General features: G+C 42.8%; 1 long non-coding RNA gene across 2 annotated transcripts; it reads left to right on the top strand.

The window, feature by feature from the left end:
* The first annotated feature begins 5,784 nt into the window (after nucleotides 1–5,784).
* LOC127299509 (uncharacterized) lies at nucleotides 5,785–10,698 on the top strand. 2 transcript variants are annotated; one of them, XR_007850472.2, is made up of 5 exons: nucleotides 5,785–6,660; nucleotides 6,749–6,927; nucleotides 7,248–7,345; nucleotides 9,656–9,762; nucleotides 10,254–10,698. It is a non-coding gene; the product is annotated as an uncharacterized lncRNA (long non-coding RNA). The 2 variants fall into 2 exon arrangements; XR_007850473.2 differs by lacking the exon at nucleotides 6,749–6,927 and having other exon boundaries at nucleotides 5,793–6,660.
* The last annotated feature ends 4,366 nt before the right edge of the window (nucleotides 10,699–15,064 follow it).

The following is a 15,064-nucleotide window of genomic DNA, read 5'->3' as shown; positions in this document are numbered from 1 at the left end:
CATAATCATTCTTAACACTTCTGGACATTGCTCAAAGCTAATGAAAGTTAATGGAACAAAGAAACCCATTCAACATATCAAAAGAGGCAATGCGAAATAAAAGGCAGAATCTGTCAAAACAGAACAGTCCGTAAATATGAATTTTACAGAGGCACCTAACTTGCTTAGATGGAAAAACTCAAAACTAATGAAAGTTGCGTACATATCTGAGTATCACGCACGTAAATTAGCAGATTTTTTTGATTTTTTTTACAGAGAGTTCTGCGCAAATTCGTGACAGACAACAATTCTGTTTCTGCGCAGCAATCCAAATCTAGCATCAACTTTACCATAGAGACTTTACTTGGCACAAAATACATGATAAGGAGAGGTTGCTAAAGTAGTAACAACTTCCAAGACTCAACAATACAGTAATAAAATAAAACATGGGTTATCTCCCAAGAAGTGCTTTTCTTTAACGCCTTTCAGCTAGGCGTAGAAAGTGCAAATCAAGTAACATCAAGAGAAGAAACATCAACATCATAATTTTTCTTACAAACACAACTTGTTGCAGAGGGTACCTTAGATGCTCCATTATCTAAATTCCCTATGGTGGTGCTAGGGGTTTTATCAATTTTAGGCCTATAATAATTCTTTGGTTTAGGCACCTTAGAGACATACATGAATTTTTGCTCTTTACCCACATAAGCTTTCTCCTTAAACTTAAGAGAAGAAAAAGTTGAACCCAAGGTTCCCATAGCCTTTTCAAGTTCACCAATCCTATTGGTTTGATTATCATGGACAACACAAGTTTCTAGGACACCAATTCTTTCATCAATTCCTCCTAGGGATTTATTAAATTTATCAGTATTATCAAGTAGCATTCCCAATTTAGTTTCAATACTTGGAAATTTTTTCTCTATGGCTTCCAACTTTTTCATGACATTCTCAAGAGAGATTTCAGTTTTAACTTCATTAACAGGTGGTGTTCCTACTAGACTCTCAATGATGCAGCTAGCTTCCAAAGCAGGAGTACCTAGGAAATTACCTCCCAAAAGAGTATCAAGAACATACCTATTCCAGCTAAATATACCAACATAAAAGTTCCTAAGAAGGATAATAGTGGAGTGTTTCTTAACGCACCTATGATGAGCATTACTAATTCGGTACCAAGCATCTTTAAAACTTTCCCCACCTTGTTGCTTAAAAGAACGAACTTCAACTTCAGGATTACTCATTTTAGTAGTAATAAAAGTAAACTAAGCAAATAGAATAAAGTAAAGACAAGTAACTAATTTTTTTGTATTTTGATATAGAGCAAATAAACAAGACAGTAAATAAAGTAACTAATTTTTGAGTGTTTTTGATATAAAGCAAACAAGACAGTAAATAAAATAAAGTAAAGCAAGACAAAAACAAAGTAAAGAGATTGGATGTGGAGACTCCCCTTGCAGCGTGTCTTGATCTCCCCGGCAACGGCGCCAGAAATTTAGCTTGACACGCGTGAAGCACACGTCCGTTGGGAACCCCAAGTGGAATGTGTGATGCGTATAGAAGCAAGTTTCCCTCAGTATGAAACCAAGGTTATCGAACCAGTAGGAGCCAAGAAGCACGTGAAGGTTGTTGGTGGAGGAGTGTAGTGCGGCGCAACACCAGTGAAACCGGCGCCAACGTGGAACCTTCACAACACAATCAAGATACTTTGCCCCAACATAACAGTGAGGTTGTCAATCTCACCGGCTTGCTGAAAACAAAGGATTAAACGTATCGAGTGGAAGATGATGTTTGTTTGCAAAGAACAGTAGAGAACAATGATTGCAGTAGATTGTATTCAGATGTAAAGAATGGACCGGGGTCCAAAGATCACTAGTGGTGTCTCTCCAATAAGATAACTAACATGCTCGGTGAACAAATTACAGGTGGGCAATTGACAAATAAAGATTCAATACATTCCAATGATGATTACTATGAGATTTAATCAGGGCATTACAACAAAGTACATAGACCGCTATCCAGCATGCATCTATGCCTAAATAATCCACCTTCAGGTTAGCGTCTGCACCCCTTCCAGTATTAAGTTGTAAACAATAGATAATTGCATTAAGTATGGTGCGTAATGTAATCAACACAAATATCCTTAGACAAAGCATCGATGTTTTATCCCTAGTAGCAACAACACATCCACAACCTTAGAACTTTCTGTCACTGTCCTAGATTCAATGGAGGCATGAACCCACTATCGAGCATAAATACCCCCTCTTGGAGTTACAAGTATCAACTTGGCCAGAGCCTCTACTAGCAACGGAGAGCATGCAAGAACATAAACAACACATATATGATAGATTGATAATCAACTTGACATAATATTCTATATTCATCGGATCCCACCAAACACAACATGTAGCATTACAAATAGATGATCTTGATCATGTTAGGCAGCTCACAAGATCTAAACAATGATAGCACAAGCGGAGAAGACAACCATCTAGCTACTGCTATGGACCCATAGTCCAAGGATGAACTACTCACGCATCAATCCGGAGGCGGGCATGATGATGTAGAGCCCTCCGGTGATGATTTCCCTCTCCGGAGGGTGCCGGAGGCGATCTCCTGAATCCCCCGAGATGGGATTGGCGGCGGCGTCTCAGTAAGGTTTTCCGTATCATGGCTCTCGGTACAGGGGTTTTCGCGACGAAAGCTATAAGTAGGCGGAAGGGTAGGTCAAGAGGCGGCGCGAGGGGCCCACACCATAGGGCGGCGCGGGCCCCCCTCTGGCCGCGCCGGCCTATGGTGCCGGGCCCTCGTGGCCCCTCTTCATAACCCCTCCGGTCTTCTGGAAGCTCCGCGGAAAAATAAGACCCTGGGCGTTGATTTCGTCCAATTCCGAGAATATTTCCTTTGTAGGATTTCTGAAACCAAAAACAGCAGAAAACAGCAACTGGCACTTCGGCATCTTGTTAATAGGTTAGTGCCAGAAAATGCATAATAATGATGTAAAGTATGTATAAAACATGTGAGTATTGTCATAAAAGTAGCATGGAACATAAGAAATTATAGATACGCTTGAGACGTATCAAGGATCATTTGGATCATTTGTGTGTTGTTTTCAATGCTTTACGTGATGCACGTTTGTATGGTAATTGTAACACCCCAACTTTTCCAACCTTGTTAAGTGTTCAGAGTGCAAAAATCAAGGGAAACAAAAACTTTTTCTAAAGACTAATTAAGATGAATTGCCTTGATCTTCTTGCAGATGAATTGTCTTGATGTGGCTGTTAATGTGAATTTCTTTGGTCTGCTTGTAGGTGTATTGCACTGATATGTTGGTTCAGATAAGTTGTCTTGCATTACCTCACAGCATAACCCTTCTAGGGGTAAAACCATCTGGCGACTCACCAAATAAAACTCTTCCATTTGTGGAACCAGGAATACACCTATCCTGAGATCATCTGTACGATGCACTTTAGCTTACCCTCTCCTTTAATCAAGTTTGGAGACTCATCTACTCTTGGTATATCCTTCTCTTGCACCCTTGACCTCAACCTTGGCATAGCTCCAAATTTGGATAAGTCTTAAAATCTTATCACATTCAATCTTGGAGCCTCTAGATTAAGCTACCCCTTGCCCTCTAAGGCAATGCACTTGGTCCTAGGCCTACCTTGTCCTGAGCACTTCCCAACCATACCATTGCCTTGGACCATATCACTCATATACCCACTTATCCTTGTTGGTTCTGAGGCCAAGTCAAAAATCTTTTTGGCAGTGTTAAAATATTCAAACTTTGGCAGTTGGTTCCTAAGCGCCCACACCTGTTATAGGTGAACTCAAGACAGAGATCTCATCTAGGCAACTCTCTCTACAACTCCAACGTCTTGCAGGTCTCATGCTATCTTTGCAACCAATATTTTCATCTGTTTCTTATACCCTATCCAATGCGTTAACTCTAGATCCCTTTTCCCACTCTATTCTTTTGTTTCCATTAAATTCAAGTTAGATCTTCACCAAACCAAGTGTGCAAATGATTATTACATTATGTAGTAATCAACTACCCTTGAGATCTTATTTCCCAAATTTATTCTTATTCTTATTTTAATCAAAATTCCAAAACCCGATTTATTTTTCTCTCTAGTTTTAAAAACAAAACTATTCCTAGTTTTATCAAAGCTTTTCAAAATATTTTATCAAATAAAATGGGAAATGTGTGTGGTATTTCATATCACCTTATTTCCACCCAAAAATAATTTCTATATAATTATCTTCTTGGTTTTATCTTCTTTTGGACAAAATGCATGTTATGGTACTTGCACCACTTCTTGCTTATTTTAAAATGTTAGAAAACTTACTTTGCCTAGTAATGCAAGTAGAGCATTTTGAAATTCTTGCACTACCTAGTTATTCTCAATATTTTCAAAATACTTTTCAAATAAATCTTATTTCAAAAATTCCATAGCCATAGGTAGTGATCCAAATTACTTATCTTGAGCCCTTTTTAAAATACCCTTGTGCACCATATATGTATCTCTTTGATCCATTCAACACCACCATCCCATATACCTAGCCATAATCTTGCTTAGATGGTCATTTCTCCTCCACGGCATCAATAAATATATTTCCATCACTATTTCTTTAATAATCTTTTAATCATTTCCCAAATCAAAACTTGTGACTTGTCCTCATCTTCCCCCACCATCTAGCTCATCTACATGGTTCATTTTGACAAAACCTTGGTATACTTTTGGCATGAGCAAGTGAGGTGGCCGGCTATGTATCTTTTTACATGCATGTGACCTTATGCCTTTGTCTCCACTCAGCCTAGCTGCTGCTACAGTACCCCTTTTGGCCGTTTCCCCTTGGAGAAATTTGAGAAAGAGAGAGAGAGGCCGGGGTGCATGCCTCTCACAAGATCTTGGTAGGATCCTTGCTGCAGCCCATCTCTCTCTTTTGCTCCAGTACCAACACGAGCTACAGAACCCCTACCACCCTTGAACATCGCTGAAGCCTTCCCAGCTAACCCTAGGCGCCCCTCCCCTTCCCTTGCCCACGGTGGACACCAAAAGGAAGCTGCCAAGGAAATGACCACACCAGCACCTTAGGCTGCGCCAGGGAGACGTCCTCTCCACCCTCTCTGCATAATGCACGCTCCCGAGGCAGCCCAGGCTCCACAGCAGCGTCGCCCTTGCTCGACATGCCCGTGATCACCACCTCTGGGTACGTCGATTCGTTCCCAGAGCGTCGCTGCACCTACAGAAGCCCCAAGCCCTAGGACGATGTAGCACTGATCCATGGCCGTAATTAAATCGTCATATGCCACCCTCGTCCCCTCACCGTCTCGCTTTACTCATCGAACACCTTCGCGAACGCATGGACGTCGTCTCGTCCCGACAAGCTCAGCATGCGCTTCTCCCCACTTTCGGTCGAGCTGGACCCGCCTCTGGATGCTGCGATAGACTCCACCGCTGCTTTGCCCAATCTCCTCCGAGCACAGCTCGCTCTTGACCGCGTGCTCCTCATCCACGGTACACCGGCATCCTTCCCTTTTAAACCGAACCCGAGTCCTTCTCGACCTTTCCCTGTCTCACTCCACCCCCTCACACCTCTCTCTGCACCTCACATCAACCGCAGGGGGTTAAATCCCTCACTATGTCACGTATACCAATTTACGGCACTTTGCTGCTGGCATTTTTCCAATGTGCCGTTAATGGTAGGTTTAGGCGGCATATTTTAGTTAGTGCCACTAATGGTTACCTAATTACCGGCGTTTTTTTTTTAAATGCCACTAAAGCTGGGCAAGCACAGGTAAAAGTTTGGTGATTAGCGGCATTCTCTGAAGTGCCGCCAAAGTTTTGGTGATTAACGGCAGTATCAAGTGCCGGCATAGCTAGGAATTAGCGGCAGTATCTAAAGTGCCGGCAAAGCTTAGATGATTAGCGGCACTTTGTTGGATGCCGCCAAAGTTCTACGTTAATTTATTGCAGAGTTTCAGAAAAGCCTTAGAGTGCTTAACTGAGAAACACAGGGACCTTTCAGTAAATAGCCGAAAGAGAAGATCTGCCTTCGTTCCCCTTCCCAAATGCGCCCCTGTGCTCCCACTCCTCCGTCGTCCGTCGTCCGCCCCCAAACCCCGTTCGCCACCACCGCTGGTCCTCCGCCGACCGCGGGAGGGAAGGGAGGCGGCGTGCCCGTCCACCACCACCGCGGGTCCTCCGCCGTCCGCGTCAGGCTCGCCGCGCCCCCGTCTTTTGGGCCACCACTCCGTCGTCTTCCTGACGTGGGTGGCCGGGGTAGTCATATGGATATGATCTGCGCCACCTTCTCCACCGATGTCGTCGCCGGTCATTCTGGCCATCTCGCCCACCGCCGAGCACTGACTGGCTGCGCCTTTCTCCCCCGTCTCGTACATACGGCAGCGAATCGTCGATCCCAACACCCCGCGCTGCATGTGCTAACCCTAGCCACCTCTGCCTTCGATGCGACAGCGGCATGCACGTGGGTGGCTGCTGCGGTGGTGCTGGTGCTCCTCGTGCGGTGGTGCCGCTCCAATGCTGCCGTGGTGCGGCTCCGGTGGTGCTGGCGTGGCCTCCCGTACTTGGAGGAAGGGGCGGCTTCAGCAGCGGCGTCTACACTCTACACCGTCGTCGACTCGTCGCCCGCGTGGAGATAGTGTCCATCCCCGAGCTCCAGGTAGTGAACTCGACCCGTCCACATATCCCCTTCTTCCTTTCTCCAGGTAAACTTATTGCTGTGTTTGATTAAACTGAATGGTCGTTAGGCTACTTGTACACAACGTGTTTGTGGTATTGCCTAAATGCCCAACTCAAGCGCTGAAGTGGGGAAAATTCTTTGGATGCCCAATTCGAGCTGAGAAATGCTTCCACATCTGCATATTTGGATGATTGAACTATCTACGGTTTTGTGAATAAAGCTTTTGAAACAATGTTGTCATGGCTGGTACATTTCATACTCACAATCTGTTGAGAATACGTTATATTTTATTATGTTGTGGCATGCTCCGTTACTACTCTTATTAATTTTTGTTGATGTACGTTGTAACCTAAAAGGACAAATGTGTCTTTTGTATGCAGATTGCTTGCATCGTCATCTATATACATGTTTTTATCTTATTACCTTGCTTCTTATGTTCAGTAAAGTTACTTGCCGGTTTTTCCTCTTGTTCCTTATACAGCCAGATATTTGGTCTCCACTTAGTAAAGTTTGTTTCCAAATTTTTTTTCTTATGGCGTGGTATTAACCCTTTTATACAACTACAGGGATTAAAGTTCTAGCGATATAGATAGAAATGTTGCTCAAGATGCTCAAAGGAATTCATAACAATCAAGTTCACAAGGATTCAACTCCAGCAGATACTGTAAGCTCACATGCCTGTCTAGAGAACTTTACCCTTCAATTTTGGGACTTCGGCAGTCTAAGTTCGTATCCATTTTCCTGATGTCAAGTTTTGTATTAGCTTAGATTTTTCGTAGTTGAATATGTAACAGGTTCTAATTTGTGCCAATGATTATTATTTGCTTGCTGTTGTGGAAACAAACGTTTATTTAGGCCCTTCTAACCCCCAAGACGCATTTTTATTGTGTCTTGTTCTTTCCTATACAGAGTATAATCGAGGTACCCACTCTCTGGTAACTGCAAATGTATGTCTGACAGCTAGGTTATGCTTGGAGGCATGATGCCTCTGTTAATCCCCCATATAATTTATATGATATACTCCCATATTAGAAATTATATGCATAACGATTTGTAAGGTAAAAGGGAAATTGGTTCTCACATGTTTTGGTAGTTCGAGGGTTAAACAATGCTTTTCGTTACAATTCTGGTTTTTTGCTAGTATCTCCATTACTATGTTGGTATTCTTGTATGCATATTGATATGTCGTATAAGATATATATGATGTTTAGGTAAGATGTCGGGTTTCTCTTCTTTTTCCTTTATGAGCTTTGCGATACTCTGGTTGTATTTGCATCTAGGCTTTGGTTGTTTGAGGTTCTTAGGCTAGTATATTTATGTACTAAGGTTAATCCTTTCCTGTACAAGTGCGTTTCTAAATGTTACTCTGAGTCTCTTATTCTAGCAGAGTACCAACCTGGTCACTTTGTGAATACATCTATTGCTGGCATGTCCATCTCCACTGATCCCTGCCAAACTGGGACATCAAATTCGAATTTCAGCAACAACAGAAACATGTTAGTGCTCAGAGTACTAGATGTACTTCATTATCTAGGTTCAGATTCTTAGGAGAAGAGTGAGAGCCCAAGGAACCATGAGTTTGGCCAAATGTCTGAATTAGTTGATGCACCTTTGTTTAAGAGTAATAGTACAGTGCTTAACATCTGAACTTTGTGGTTCCTAACAAAGCCGGTAGGACTTTGTTTAGCGAGTTTATCAAACTAATTCCACATTATTTATGGCTGGTGTTACTTTCTACTTTTTTTTAGCTTATCAGTCACCTCACCTTTTTTGCCTTATTGCTCAAAAACCAAGCATAGGAAGCCATTTTTAATGCAGACAAATACTCCCTCCGTTCTCTTTTATAAGACGTTTTAGCTCTTTTATAGATTCGCTCACTTTAGTTTGTATCTAGTCTATTTTTAATGTGTAGGTTTTGGTTCATATCTAGTCCACTTTAAAATAACTTAAGTGTCTTATATTAATGAACAGAGGGAGTAGGTAACAGTGAAACAGAGATACTGTTTCGGCGTTAATATAGCACATTCACGCTAAAAAGTTTAAACTGTCAAATTGTTTCTTTATTTCTGTATGCGTCTTATCTATACCCCAATTTTCAAAATAGAAGTATTTGCCTCTTTCCCAGTTTCAAATTATATATGATAGCCCTGTGGTGATAATGTATATAAGATTATAAGGTGCCCCCATATTCGAAATTGGAGCTTTGTAATCTTTAACTATCAGTAAAAGGACGTACCCAGTGCTAAGAGCTCCCGCACTGTGCGGGGTCTGGGGAAGATGTTAGTGGCAAGCCTTACCCTCACGAAGTGCAATGTGAGGAGACCGCGACTCGAACCTGGGGCCTCACGGTCACAGGCGGTGAGGCTCTACCGCTGCACCATGCCCGCCTTTCAATCTTTGACTATCAATCTTTCCGACAATATATATGACTGTTGACAGTAAAGTGGCACTAATGTCTCAAACTTGAAAGTAGCTTATATGTTCGTACTGTTTTAGTGAAACAAACTAATGGTAAACACACTGTTTTAGAGACCATGCCAAACGAACCGTGCTAATTACTGATTGCACCGTTTCCTAATTTGCTTAAAATATGGAAACACACTTAGGATGATATGTGGGGCTAGGGGGAAGTTGTATTTCCTTGTCATATTCCTGGTTCTGCTTTATCCAAGTATTCTGCTGTATTTGTTTATGCTAGTATCAACATTATACTATTATTATGTCCTACTATTTGGGTGGAGATTTTTGGCTCTTGGGCTCGAGTGACCTACTATTTGGACATTTATGAGTTTCAAAAGACACTTTCCTCTACTGTTTGTGCTACATTATATTTCGTGTTGCTATTGTTTACTCCGATTCAGGCACTAGGAATGAATATTGCATTCATTCGAGCACAATAGTTCACCATGTTACCCTTACTTGTTACCCTTCGTGTTGCTATTTCGCTTATTTTATTCTCTTCTGTGATATTAAGGTGTACAGTTGACAGCAACCCACGGTGGTGTTGCACATATATTCTTGAGGCATCCGATCCCTTATTTGTGGAAATTGGGAAGTCTTTTATTGAAGAACAAATCAAAGGTAGGATGTCTTACTTAAAACTGAACTCCAATATTATGATGCATGGTATTTTGATCGAGACCTACAGTAAATAGTCTTTCAGAATTATTATCATGAACATTGGCTGCCTAAAATATGGTCTTAGTTTGACCTCGCTTCTGAAGAGTTTTTGATATACGATCTCTGAAAAGCATTCGAGTATCCATCTACTGCTTCTCCAGTCTTCATAGTTTGCTGGGCCTATTTTGACGATTTGTGTGGTAGGATATCCTGGGATTGGTGTGGTAGCAAAGAATTTCAGTTGATTGCCTTTGCTTTGAAAGAGCATGAAAGGAATGCTTTTTTCTTCATCTATATGTTTGTGTTGCGTCTCATCTAGATGCTACTCATGCATAATTATTTGAATCTGGTTCATGTTTATTTTGTGGTTGTAGTTCTTAACTATTGAAAAATTGTTGCATGATACTTTCTGAGGTATGTTTCTGTTTGCTTAACTGTCCTTTTATCTTCAGGTATGTACTTCTAAAATGATATTGAGTGACCGAGGTTGATTTCGAAGATTATGTCTCTAGGCCCGGATAAAATCAGCATGTTATGTGATTGTCTGGATATGTTTGATTCAAGATTTTGTAAGTTAGATTGTCTGGATATGTCATTGTGTCTTGCAACGATGAGATCATGTTGAGATTTGCCTTTATAGTGTACTGCTGGATATGTTGGTTGCAGACCATGTTCAGATTTGCCTTTATAGTGTACTATTGCATATGTTGGATTTGCAGGCAACTGCTGCTAGAACATGTTCAGATTTGCCTTTATTTGTGCTGCTGGAACATGTTGCTTGCAGAACATGTTGGTACTTGCCATTGCAGTGTATTATTTGTTGCAGAACATGTTGTAATATGCTGGAACATATTGCTTGAATAATTGTCATTAGTTGGAAACTGTTTGCTGCAGAAATGTTCCTCTAGGTCCATTTGGAAGCACTAGATTCTGCCTTGAATTCTATTTGCTGGCATTTATAAAAATGCCTTGGTTACAAATTCCTGGCACTTTTTAAAGTGCCTGAAAAGGAAATAGTGGCAGATTCAAAAATAGCCTGCATTTGTATTTACTGGCACTTTAAATATGTGCCAACAAAATTCTATGGCGGCACATCAGAAAATGCCATAAAAAGATTTAGTGGCACTTTTTTAGATGCCAGTAATAGAAATGCCGGCACTTCTGTAGATGCCAGAGTAAGGTTTGGCGGCACTTTTTTAGATGCCAGTAATAGAAATGCTGGCACTTTTACAGATGCCAGGAATATTTTTAGCGGCATTTTTGAAAAAGTGCCGGCAAAGGTTTTCTACGACAGCAGTAAATGCAGCACTTTTTTTTATGCCTTGAAAAATCTTTGCCGGCACTTTTGATGCCTTTGCCGGCACTTTTTAATGCCTGCAGTCCAGGTACGTGGTGTAGTGCCTGCTGGTTTCCCTCGTCGCCGACGAACCATACCGAGCTGGCCGGAGCTCGTCCGTTCATCCTTCGTTGATGACGATGGCTGCATATTTTTCTCCGCACCCTCTCTTTTCCCTATCACTGCAACCTCTCGATGGTTTAACTCCTCCGTTTTCTCTGCCTAGATCGTCAGGAGGCCGGCGTCGTCGGGATTCGTCACTTCGTCCGCGGCGCTGTTGGCCGTATCACGCTGTCCGTGTCGGCGTCTGGGCGCCCGTCGGCACACGCGCGTCGCGCCCATGCGCTGCCCTGATCGCCTCCACTCCCTGCGTCGCCGTCCTCGCCTCAGAGCCAACCCTGGTGAGCTCCCGGTCGCCTGCATGGCTGCATCGAGCGCACACCTGCAGCTCCGTGCCGCCATGTCTGCGACGCCGCGCTCGCGCACGACAGCGCACCAGCCCCGGAGCACTTCCCGCAAGACCGCAGTGCCGAGCTTCGCCGCACCTTCCCTGGTGGTCTCCGTCCCGTCAAGCACCGCGCTGCAGGCCCCCGTCCGCCCCCGCCGTCGGCCTCGTCCGTGCGGGCGTCTCCGACGCGCTCGCTTGCGTCCCAGCCGACGTCCGGGAGACCATGCATGCATGCATGCGTCGCTATCCGAGCAGCGTCGAGCTCCTCCGCAGCACATCCATCTCTCCGGCGTCCCAGACCTCCCAGGGTGAGCTCGCTTCCTTCCTCGATTCCCTGCGTCGCCAGACACGGCCGCGCCGCCGTTCTTCCGTCGTCACGGAAGAAACGATCGTGGCCCGTTGGATCGCCAGCCGACGGTTGCATGCCCGGCCGCATGCATGGCAGCAGGCCTGCGGGTCCCGTTCGGGCCGTTTTGAAACCCTCCCCGCTCCCGCGTGCCCGCAGAAGGTTTGGGCCAGATCTGGCCGAGCCAGCATTTCGGCCCAGAATCCCTTCCTTTATATTTTACTGTGTGTGATATCTGAAAATTGTCCTGTAGCTTTTAATTCACTAAATATTCCTCAGATGTCAAAATGAGCTGACAATAATTTATTACGGATTCTAAACAAAATTTTAACCAAAAACAGTTGCATGAATGGGATTTTATGCTACATATATTTAACGATATTTTAGTTTCTGAAATGTCACTGTTTGGGTATAAATTAGTTTGTGGGAGTTATGTGTACCTTTTTGCAGTAGACTCAATTTTGTTGGATAGTACTCTCTAGTAGCTTCATTTTGGTATATCACACCCTCGCAGAAGGTTCCTGGATGTTGTGCTTCTTAGAAAGTTAGATCTGACCAGTAGGGCTTTGTGTGATTTTTAATTTGGAAAATAAAAGGTATTTTGCAACCAAACCAAGTTCCAGGGTTATATATCATGCTAGACTTCTCCTGGATCAAGGGGATTATTTTTATGAGCTGCCTTTAATTTCTGGGAATTTTATTTCCAAAACAGAGTACCTTTTAAGTATATAAATTGTGGTAATTATTTTGTAGCCCCGAAAAATGCCAAACCAATTTTGATGTATCACAATTTTTAATACCTACCTGTTGGTATACTTGTTACTGGTTTGTTATGCTTTAATGTCTGGGTTCTTTAGAAATGGTTTGCTCTAGTTTCTGCCTTAAACAAATGTTTAAAAATATTTAATAGATTATTTTTGAAAAATTCCAGTGCATGTGAGTTTCACATGTTATTAGCTTCCAGTAGATATGTTTCAAGTATTTTTATGACTCACATAAATATTTAGGCCAATTATTTGGTCCATAAGTCATTTCTGGTTTTATAAAAATTATATCTATTGTTTTAAAACCCAAATTTAGTGAATCCCATTTCTGTAGATTTATAAAATCAAGCCTTACTATCTGTGAATTTTACCAATATTTTGTGTGCATTATTCTGGAGTGGTTTGTTAAATTGATGCTAGTGCTTATTTTACCCATCGGGAAATTATGTTGTTTATGTTAAAATGCTTTTTAATGAACCTTGGCACCAGACCCCTACTGGTGGTTTAAAAGGTCATTAGTCACCTTTGATTGTGTAGATTATGATTTGTTGTGAGGCAGAGTCTTTTTAGAAAAATAACCATTTTGCCCTAGGTGTTATTATTTGATGTGTTAGTGTCTCTGATTTAGTGGTTTGCTGTTGTGTGTTGTTGTGAGGTTTGTTGCTATGCCTAGGGATTGATTGTCTTCTCTTTTATTTTGCGACGCTAGAATGCGAGTACTATCGGAGAGGAAGGAGAGGATCATGGTGTGGACTTCGAAGAGGAAGGAAGAGCAGATGGTTCGTGAAGATGAAGTCCAGGGACAAATAGCCAACCAAGGCAAGCCACCTCTTGATGCATATCTCATCCTAATTATCTTACTCTTGCATTATTAGCACTTTTATAAATTGCATGTTTTATTTCTTTATGTGAGTGGTCCTACCACTCGGTGTTTTATTATTCCACCCTTACGGGTGCAGCCCTCGTGATACCTACTGATCCAACACTTGCTAGAGATATGGTGCTTAGCACCTTATCATTCTTGTCGCCGCTTTTCAAAGAAAAGTTGGACTATAGGTTGGGAGCCCTCTAAAAAAAAGGCTTTATGAAAATGTTTTCAAGAAAAGAAGTGTTTCGGAAACCTTGGAATGGGGTAGCCCTGCCCAAGTGTGAGCTTATGAAAAGGAAAAGGTTTTTGGGAAGAAAGTTGCTGGAGGCAAGTGGAGATAAAAATGTTTTCGAAAACCTTTGGTGACTGAGTACCTGAACCGGACCTAGCCAGTACAACCACATTACCCTTTAGTGGGACGGGGCGTAGCGTAGTAGTTTGTCTCGCCTTAGTTTGGGTCCTGCAAGTGTAAGGGGTAGTCCGAGCATGGACACCTATCGACCGTGGCCTCCCCGACGAACCGAGGACGCCTTTCCATTACGTATCGATGGCAGGGGTACAACCTATGAGCTCCCATTGAATAATGCCCCGCAGTTGGTCGCGGCATTCCGGAGGGTCGAGCTGGTCGGGGAATTTGCTACTCCTGGGTAAACGACCCCTCGGACTCTGGTGTTGGGAGGTACAACTCTAGGCGGCATGTCTTAGGCTAAGGCGAGCAATCGAAAAACTACGATCGGGTGCTTGTCGTGGCATATGTTGTTATGCAGGGATGATGCCCACACGATGAGTATTCGGATCTTGTGGGGAAAGTGTACAACCTCTGCAGAGTGTAAATCTATTCGAATAGCCGTGTCCGCGGTTATGGACGTGGGAATGGAAGCTGCTTGGCATTAAAGGAAAGTTTTGTTTTACAAAAGTGTTTTCCAAAAAGGTTTTGGAAATGTCCCTGGGAGGTACGGAAAGATACCAGTGAGACTGGTGGAGATGTACCTGAGAGGTACGGTGGAAAGTTGAAATTGTTTTGGTCACTCCGATGGCCGGAAATGAAATGGGTCCTCCTTACCTATTAGTCTTCAAATGAAAATTGTTTACAAAAAAGATTTTTTTTCAACAAATATTTAGAGATGTCATACTCTTGAGAGGAACTACCTCTCGCTCCTTGTCGCCCTAGTATAGTGCTTGTTCCTTGCTACTGCCAAATTGCATATCCTTTACTTCTCTCTAAGGTGGTTTGCGAGTACAATTCATAATGTACTCATGGCTTTGTCCCTGGCTATTTACTTGGCCAGACTTGGTGGAATCCGACATATGAAGAAGGAGTCGACGACGTCTATGCGAGCTAGGAACGTCTTCCCAGTCAGTTGCCTGTAGGGTTATGGCATGACTTGGGCCATGCGAACGCTTTCGTCTGAAGTATTTCCGATGTGTGATTGTTGATCGCCTGCCATTGCGGCTCGTATGTAAGTATTGGTCATGTGACCTGTTGTAATCTTTTTATTCG

Source organism: Lolium perenne, chromosome 5 (assembly GCF_019359855.2).
Source record: "Lolium perenne isolate Kyuss_39 chromosome 5, Kyuss_2.0, whole genome shotgun sequence".
Taxonomy (NCBI): Eukaryota; Viridiplantae; Streptophyta; class Magnoliopsida; order Poales; family Poaceae; genus Lolium; species Lolium perenne.
Note: the sequence above shows the minus strand (reverse complement) of the source record. Positions and strands in the feature narration are given on the sequence as shown.